The sequence below is a fragment of the Galeopterus variegatus genome, unplaced genomic scaffold (assembly GCF_000696425.1).
Source record: "Galeopterus variegatus unplaced genomic scaffold, G_variegatus-3.0.2 Scaffold4688, whole genome shotgun sequence".
Lineage (NCBI taxonomy): Eukaryota > Metazoa > Chordata > Mammalia > Dermoptera > Cynocephalidae > Galeopterus > Galeopterus variegatus.
In genome coordinates this window covers 22,588-32,055 of record NW_007730799.1, presented here as the reverse complement: position 1 = coordinate 32,055, position 9,468 = coordinate 22,588, and positions in this window count along the sequence as shown.

The following is a 9,468-nucleotide window of genomic DNA, read 5'->3' as shown; positions in this document are numbered from 1 at the left end:
CTCCACCTGTTCCCAGAAGTCTTGGGACTGAGGAAATGAGGGCATTTCCTGCTGCTAAGCAGCAGGCACCAGCTGTGGCTCCAGCCTACCAAACACTCGTGCTCTGCTTATACTGTGTGACATTGGCACTGGAAGTGGCTGCCTAGCCAAGGACTACATTTCCAAGCCCCCCTTACGTCAGAGCGTGGCCACATGACTGATTCTCATCAGTGGAACGTGGGCAAAAGTGATGCGTGTCACGTCCTGGAATGGGCAGTTGAAAGGCAAGTGCACTCCTCTCTTTCCCCATCCATCTAGAGTGTGCACAGACACTAGGGCACTTAGAGGCACATCTATGGTGTGCACAGAACCACACAAAGGAGTCCGGGTCCCTGAATCACCATGGAGAAGAGAGCTGCCTGCCAACCAGGAACACCTGCATTTGACGGTTATGAGAGTGAAAAGCAGAGTGTTTTGGGGCTCGGCCACTGAAATGGGGATGTTTGCTGGGGGGTGGCAGTCTATATGACATCAGCTAGTGTTACCCTAATATACCGGCCCTTGCTCTCCTGGACCCTCCCCTCAGGAAGACTACAGAGAGAAGCTGGGGTCTCCAGGCCAACCCTGGGCAGGGATAAGCTACCTCCTCCCCCGACTACAGGAAAACCAAGGTCACTGCCGCTGTCCACACCTGCGCAGTGGCCATCCTCCACCTGCTCAGCTCTGGGCTGGGGCTGGGCTTGAGGCCATCTCCAACCTTTTCCTTCATCCCATCCCCACACACAATCACCACCTTGTTCGGGGTCTTCCACTCCTCACCTCATGTCTGGATGCCCATGGCCACGGCTCTTGGCAGGCCTCATGGCATCAACACCCAAAAGTCAGCAACAGCCTCAAACTCTTCTAATACAGCATGAATTTGCAACAGAGATCTTTCTGGAAATGCCTATCCCATTGCACCTATCTGTGCTCTAAAGCCTTCATTGGCTCCCTGCCTTGGATTGAATGTCTCCCCAAAACTTGACCCCCACTGTGACAGTGTGAAGAGGCAGAAAATCCTATTATGGTGGTTGGAAGGCAGGGCCTTGGGGAAGTGATTAGATTGCAGGACCATGCTGAAGTAAATGGATTAAAAATGGTGGTCATGGGGCCGGCCCGGTGGCGCTCCCGCTGAGGGTTCGGATCCCACATACAGACCGGCCGCTCACTGGCTGAGCCAGGTGCAGGCGTGACACCGAGGGTTGCCATCCCGTTGCCGGTCCCGGTCCGGTACGGGCGCGACACTGAGGGTTGCGATCAGTTGCCGGTCACGAAAAAAGACAAAAAGGAAAAAAAAAATGGTGGTCATGGGCATGGTTCTGAGGGCTTTAAAAGGAGAGTGGATGAAGAGGTTAGTCTCTCTGTGCCCCACCATTTTGGCAATGTGATACTCTGCCATCACCGTCACAACCACCAAGCCTCTCACTGGATGTGTTCCCTGGACTTTGGACTTCCCAGCCTCAGAAACTGTAAGGAATAAATTTTGTTTTCTTTATAAATTACCCAGTTCCAAGTACTTTGTTATAAGCAAAAGAAGAAATGGACTAATACACTTCCCATTGCCCTCTAAAGCTTCCCTTCCTACCCAGTCCAGCCTCCTCTTCCATCACAGCCCTCACACCCAGGACCTCAGGCATCCTGTGCCCCACCATTCCCCACTCATGTGAAATGTGCAAATAGAGTGCCTACCACAAAGGCACATCATCCTACAGTGGTGATGATGCTGGTCAGCTAGGAAAACCTTCTCATCCTCCCAGTCTCAGACTGGGAGAGCCACACCTGTCCTTCCAGGCAGCCCAAATCCCACCCTCTCCAGGAGGCTCTCCAAGTGCCCCCGGTAGGAATGATAAGCTCCCCTTTCCTGGGCTCCCCTTTCCAAGACTTTGGTCACATGATTCACCATCGCTTCCAATACCACAACTCACAGGCTGGGTTCTCCAGGAAGCAGGCCTTTTGAGGGGTTTAGGCCGCAGGGCGTTTATGAAGAAAGGCCCTAATGATCCACTGTGGAAGGGAAGGGACCAAGCAGCATGGCTAGAAGGCGAGGTGGGGCTGTGGTGCAGGCCCAGAGACACTGCACACAGCCAGCCCCTCGGGGAGCTCTGGAGCACATCTGTCCTTCGGAGGTATCCTGAGTGTGCTGAAATGGCCAGGCCTTCGCACCCTGTCTCAATGGAGGGGGCTGCCTGGGGAGAGGGAAGGGCCATCCCTGAAAGCCTGACAGCACTTGCAATGGCAAAATCCTTCCCAGAAGAGGGATCTGGACAGCATATCTCCCTCCCCACCTACTCAAGACAGAGAGCCCTAGAGGGAGGGAGCCTAGAGGCCAAGTCCTGTACCCTTGGCCTCCTTACCCCAGCCCAAACACCGGCAGGCCACCATGTCTGGCTCAGACGTAGGTGCTTCTTGCACAGAGGTGTCTGCGAGCTGCGGGTGTGGTGAGCGAGGCTGCAGTGCAGGGGGCCAAGCTGGAAGCTGAAGCACTGGCTTCTGTGTGTGGCCCCCCAATGCTGGCCCCAGGAAGTGTTTTGTAAAGTTGTATGTTGGTTGTCCCATTGATGGAGGGTGGGGTACCGCTGGTGGGCAGGGGGATGCTCCTGCAACAGAGAATGGTCCCAAGCCCCATACTGATGAAAAACCTGTTTATACAAATCTCCAGTCTAGAAGCTAGCTCTGTCTTCCATACAAACACCAAGTATTTTGTTATGTAGCTTTAAAAACATACACTGAGTTTTCTAGGAATGCAGCTATTGTGTAAATCAAGGGAAGATATATACTTTGTATAGTTTAGAATTGTATCAAAAATAGTCCTCTTTCAGAAAATCACATCAGGTATTTGACTCACAAGAAGAACACCTGGATCCACCTACAATTCACTTGTCACAATCTCAGTGCTCCGAGCACTGAAATACATTTTATTATCAATTGCTTCCTTTTAATTTCTCCTTTATATTGCAATTATGGCATTACACAGGTACTTCAAAAAATTCATGGAAAAATACAATTAAAAAATAATATGAACTTTTCCACGAACTTTTTGAAGACCCCTCGTATATTTATCTTTCATTATGTCTGTGGATTGGTTGCACTATCTGTGAATTTCATTTTAGGATGAAAAGGGCACCCACAATGTTTCATATAAGAAGGGAAGGGGGGATCAGGAAGGGGACTTCCACAGGGTGAGTGGGCTCAGACCCGCAGTGGCTGCACTGGCTGGAGCCCAGCTTACCCTCTGAAATAAGCACTCGGCCTCCTGACATAGGCTGCCCTCCCTGCCCTCCCCCGCCTCCCTGTGGAAAGGAAGGTTCTAGTATGAATAGCATTGTTCAGATGATGAAACTGAGGTCACAAGACACAGACGGGGCTGGACCCCAGCCTGCCTGCTTTCAAGCTGACAGAAGGACCAGGCTCCAGCGTGACCCTCACCAGCCCCACACATATGCCAGGACTTGTCAGCTCATGGGTTCCAAGTCCTCCTGACCACCCCACTGTCTCTCAGTGCTGGAAGCATGTTCTGGACAACAGGTTATCACAGCTCTTGTCACACCAGATCATGATAAACAGTTGCGGCTCCGCTAGCTGGGAGATCTGTGAGGGGAGAGACCCCGCCCCACTCACCGCTGTGGCCCTAAGCGTGGTGTTATAGGAGTGTCCGAAGAATGAATGGGGGGGACCTGTCTCATAAAGTGGCTGATAGAACTGACTCCTACGGCTGTCCTCCAGTACCTGAACAGCATCAAGAAGCCTAGTAGCTGCAGATGCCTCCTTCCAAGAACCTAGAACTGTCAGCTCCTGAATATGAACACAGTCTAAGCAGAAATGATTGTCGTGGTAAACCATCACACATCAGTAAGTGCTTACATAGCCACCCAGGACGAGGCATGGAGAGGAAGCTGAATGTTTTCAGTGGAGTGTGCTGGGTAAACACAGCTTTGTAGCCAGCCTTGAGCTTTGTTTATTCAGTATTTTTATTGCTGCATCATTCTGAAGTCCTTAAAGTTCAATGGAATGGATATTTACATATCTTAGAATCCCACTGAATTCAGAAGCCTTAGGGCTAAAAAAAAAATTATATTTATATAAAGTATTAGTTTCTGATTGCTGCTGTAACAAATTTCCACTGATTTAGTGGCTTAAACAATACAGATTTATTATCTTACAGTTCTGGATATCAGAAGTCCCAAATGGGTCTCACTGAGCTAAAATCAAAGTGTCAGCAGGGCTACCTTCCTGCTGGAGGCTCTGGGGAATTATCCATTTCCTTGACTTTTCCAGTTTCTAGGGGCTGCAAACATTCCTTGACTCCTGATCCTTTCCAGCCAGCGATTGCATCACTTCCATCTGCTCTGTTGTCACGTCTTAACTCTCCCGTCTCCCTCTTTCCCTTATAAGGACCCTATGATTACGCTGGGTCCACCTGGATAAGCCAGAATAATCACCCCAGCTCAAAATTTTTATTTTAATCACGTCTGCAAAGTCCCTTTGCCATATTCACAAGTTCTGAGGAGAAGGTTGTGAGCATCTTTGGTGGGGGGCAGGAGGGCCTTATTCTGCCTATCACAACTACAGTAAGTCAAAATGCAAAATCCAGTCTGGCTATCAGCCTGCAAGGCAGCTGTGCCGTAAGAACTGGGAAGTGTGTGTAAAACTTGTCTCCAAGGTTGTGGGCTGCTTTGACTGTGACCTTAACAGTTTTGTGGTAAGAGGTCATCTGCATGTACTTGGTGCTCTGTGACACTTGTAATATGTATGATAATTTGTTTTTATACAGTGTAAATGTTCTAACTAATTGAATGTACATAATTGAATAATTTAAACTGAGGAGTTTAAATTGAAATCTTACTGAGTTTATGCACAATATTCAAACATCTAAAAGAACTTTAAATTCACCTTATTTTAATTTTTATTATTACCTTTTTTTTGGTCGATGGTCAGTATGGGGATCCAAACCCTTGACCTTGGTGTTGTCAGCACCATGCTCTACCAACGGAACCAACCAGCCAGCGTTTAATTTTTATTAAATTTAGATTTTTATTTTTTATAATTTTAACTTTATTGACTTCATAAAAATTATTCAGTCCTCAGGAAGGAAGGTTTTGTTGATTAAGTCAGAAATTGGAGTGCTTAAATAGAAAGCCTAACTTTTAAATAAAGTTTAAAATATTTTGAGATGTTTGATTAGCTAAGTTTATAAACTGGACCAAATATTATTTGAAGACCTCTCAAAGAAGATTGCTAAAATATGCTGTTCATAATAGAATAATAAGATTTGCAAGATGAATTAAGAAGTCAGGAAGGGAACCCCTAGTTTTATTTCCCCTGGTAGCTTTAGCCTAAAGGGGGTAAGGTGTGCCCTGGGGTATCCACAGCAGCCTGAGGAAATACCATGGGGAGAACTGCATGGACACAGGACAAAGAGCATCTGGAGGGAGGCTGGGAACATGCCACTTGTGCCTTTTTTACTGTTTGTATTAGTGTTGTTTTGAACCTTTTTTTTTTTTTTTTTGTATTATCAGAAAAAGCAATAAGTATATTTTATTAGCTATCAATGTTTCCAGTTTAAAAGAAAAAAAGGTACAATTGTAGGATCAAAAATTAAGTAGAAACACTATAATGTTAGAACGGAATGGGAGAGGCCTTCCACTTTTAGTAAAGGCAGGTTTAGATTACTTAGACCAATCTTCCTACTGAAGGCAACTTAAAAAAAACAGGCCACAATATTTAAAATAATCTTAAAAGCCTCAAAGCGCTAATAAGATACGAAGAAATCTCCTGGCTAGTGAGCTTGGCACTGGGAGCCACTTCTGCCAGGTGGACTTTGCCCGTCAGGGAGGGGCAGCTGCAAAGCTGAGCGGAGCTTCTGTCAGCCTTGAGGGGGTTGGAACTTAGGAACAGAACTTAGGGGGAGAACTCGGGGCAGGGAAACTCAAAGCACTGCACTCTAAGAGTAAGAGTGAACCAGAAGCAAAGTGGCCTTCACAGGTACTATATTCAGGCTTTGAATTATCTGGGCAGGCTAGAAAGTCTTCAGCCCTGAAATTGGATTAAGGTGATCTTGGGGTTGCTGGTGCCCCCTCATACCTAGCAGAAGCCAACTAAAGTCCTGAAGGAACTGAAGGAAGAAGTCACTTTAGGCCTTAAGTAATTTCTAAAGGTAATGTCTCAAACAAATGTCCATCCTACAATCAAGATAACAGGCACACAACAAGGTGACAAAACAACAGAACAAGGCCCAGCTGAAACAATAGATTTCAAAACAGACCCATGCCTCCAGATATGGAATTTGCAGATTACACCGTAAAACAAATATGCTTGTTACTTTTCAAAACTGGAATCATACAGTATGTACTCTTATGTTTACTCCAGGGAGAGGGCTGGAAGAGGGTGCTGGCCTCCACACATTGGCCTCTTGCCATCCCTGCTGCCCCCACTCACAGCTCACACCCCCCAGGCAACCCCGGGAAGTCTGGATTGCACTTTCCTGTCTTTATGCCTCCGGAGCCTGCAGGTCCCTCAGTCTGGGACTCCCCGATACTACTGGAGCCCCTGGGATGGACGCTTACTGTGCAGTTTCCTCTAGGAAGCCTTTCCTACTCAAAAGAAAAAACCCATTTCTTTCTGCCATTTGCACTTTCTCTTTTGGAACCTTTTTATCCCTCTGCCTTGTATTTTGAGCCATTGTGTGCCCACCTTTCTCTTCACCAGATCAAGAGTGCTTGAGGGTCTGAGCCTGGAGCTAAGCCTGCTGTTCCCACCTGGAATTTCCTCTGTTCAGTGCTGGCAGTTTGAAGGACGACCACCGGGGGGCAGTAAACAGGCTCACCCATGCCCATCAGCACACTTGTCAATGCCCTGCCCCTGTAATCTGGACCTGGGTTCTACAGGCCAGGGAGCCCTGGGAGCATCCCTCTTCTGCCCAAGCCCTCCCCCGGGTGGACATAGGAAGATTTATTACACTTGTGTTTACATTTTTCAATGTTCCTGAACACACCCAGGATCTGCATTGTTTCTCAGCAACTGAGAAAGTGGGCACCATTAGTCCCACTAGACAGGTGGGAATCTGAGGCTTAGGGAGATGAATGACTAGCCCAGTGGTTCTGAAGCCTGGCTGCACTTTGGAACCACCTGGGGAGCTTTTAAAAATTAAATCTGGGCTGGCCAATTAGCTCATTTGGTTAGAGATAGGTGTTATAATACCAAGCGCAAGGGATTGGATCCCTGAACCAGTCAGCTGCCAAAAAAAATTGAATCACTGGGGGTGGAGCCCAGGTGTCGGGAGTTTTTAAAGCTCCCCAGGTGATTTTAATGCACTACCAAAATTGAGAACTACCAGACAAGGCCAAGGCCCTCAGCCAGCGGGGAGCGCAGCCAATTCTAGAATTACAGATCCTGAAGCAGGGCTCATTCTCTTACCCTAAGGGGAAGTGGGGGGAGGTCCCTGGGCCACTGCTGTTTGGGGTGCCACGTGCTGGAAGAGGGAGCCCCACAAGACAGTCTTGGCTTCTGCAGAGCCAACCTCTTGCCTCCTTGTGCTTCCCTGACCCCAGAACTTGGGCCCAGACAGCCAAAGCCCAGGGGACAATGGGTGACTCAGACACTTCCTGTTTTCTTGGCCACAGTGGCAAGGGGATGGAAACAGCCTGGGCCAGGGTTCATGGCCTAAGAGAGGGGCTTGGAGCGAGGCGAAGGCTGGAGCAAGGAGCAAGCTGGGTAAAGCCACATGGGTGGCTAACTGTCCTCAGTGGGTGGACACAGGGTGGGTTTGTTGGCTGGCCAGCTGGGTTAGTGAAGGGAGGAGGATTTGGGGCCAGCTTTTCTTGAAATGTAAGGGATATTCTGAGTCCTTGGGAGTTGAAGGAGAGGCCTGAGGTTTGGTTCAGGCAAAGCAGATGGCTGGCAGGCTGTGGGGCAGAGAGAAAAGCTCTAGGTGGGGGGTAAAGGACCTGGGTTATCTTGTGCCTGCCCTGCCATGAATTACCATTGACCCTGAGTAAGACCCTGGCAACTCCGAGCCCCTGCTTCCTATGATATGGGAAGGGGCTGGGCTAAGCTGAGTTCTGAGAAGTCCTGACATCTTGAGGAAATCCATAACCTCCCAAGCCTTACGGAGTGCTGTGCTGGCTCCAGAGGGCTTTTTCATGTACATGATTTTGATTTCAAGTCTGACAATAAGCCTGAGAGGTAGGCAGGAAAAGCACTATCACTACCTGATTGCTACTGGAGACACTAATGATGAGAGAGATTAAGAAAGGTGCTGGCCATGGGCGTGCAGAAGTGGGGACCCAGACACTCCTGGTGTCCCAACTTGGGTAAGACCCTTTCCTTGTAGGACAGTGATTTGGGGGTATTTATGAAAAATCATATGTGTTAGAATCTTGGCTTTAATCATCTTCCTACTAGGGTCACCCTTAGGAAATGATCCTAAATTCAGAAAGTCTTGTTGGACAGAAATATTTATTATCCTACAAGTTCAGGGATCTAGGCACACCTTAGCCAGGTGCCTCTGGCTCAGGGTCTCTCACAAGGCTGCAATCAAGGTGCTGGCTGGGCCTGCAGTCATCTCAAAGCTTAACTGCAACAGGCTCCACTTCCGAGTTCACCCACAAGGCTGTTGGCAGGTCCCAGGTCCTTGCTGCTCAGGGCTGGACACATCAGTTCCTCCACATGTGGGCCCCTTCTCAGGGCAGCGCACAATGCAGTGGCTGGTTTCCCTCGGAGCGAGCGAGCACGGGCAAGCAACATGGGAGGCACCCAGTCCTTTTGAAACCAAATCTTGGAAGTGATAGTGCTTCATTTTTTCTGCATTCTATTCATTGGAAGTGAGTCACTAGGTCTAGCCCGCATTCAAGGGAGAGTATCGCACAGGGTGCGAATACCAGGAGGTGGGGACCACTGGGGGCCACCTTAGAGGTTTCCTGTCCTATGGTGAATGTGAATATGATCTTTAGTTAATTAAAATAACAGGGTGCAAAACTGCACACACAGGAGGATCTCCTCTAAGAATGCAAGAGGGAAAAAAGATGGGAAGAAATTTGTTAACACACACATCTAAAAATCAAGTGGGGTCTGGATGATAAACCACCTTTGTAAATTAGATCTCTTGCTTTTCCATACATGTACTATTTATGCATCCTTTTTTTTTCAGTTATTTATTCTTCAAATGTAAGTAATTTGGCCCTGGGGGCCGAGCAGCTGGGTAGGAAGGAGTCCAGCTCCCGCCTTCTGTCCTTGGCGTCTGTCTGAGCCGTGAGAAGCTGCGCTTCTCCCCCTGGGACAGCCTCAGGGATGTACTGGAGGCAAATCCTAACCGCCTCTAATCTTACTGGGTATTCCTGGGTTTACTGGAGCCTGAGGAGTTGGCTTGGGGAGTGGTCCTGAGGGCAGCATTGTTTGGGGAGGATTTGGTGCAGAAGGGACAGCAAAGAGGGGGAAGACAGAGGAAGTGACCCA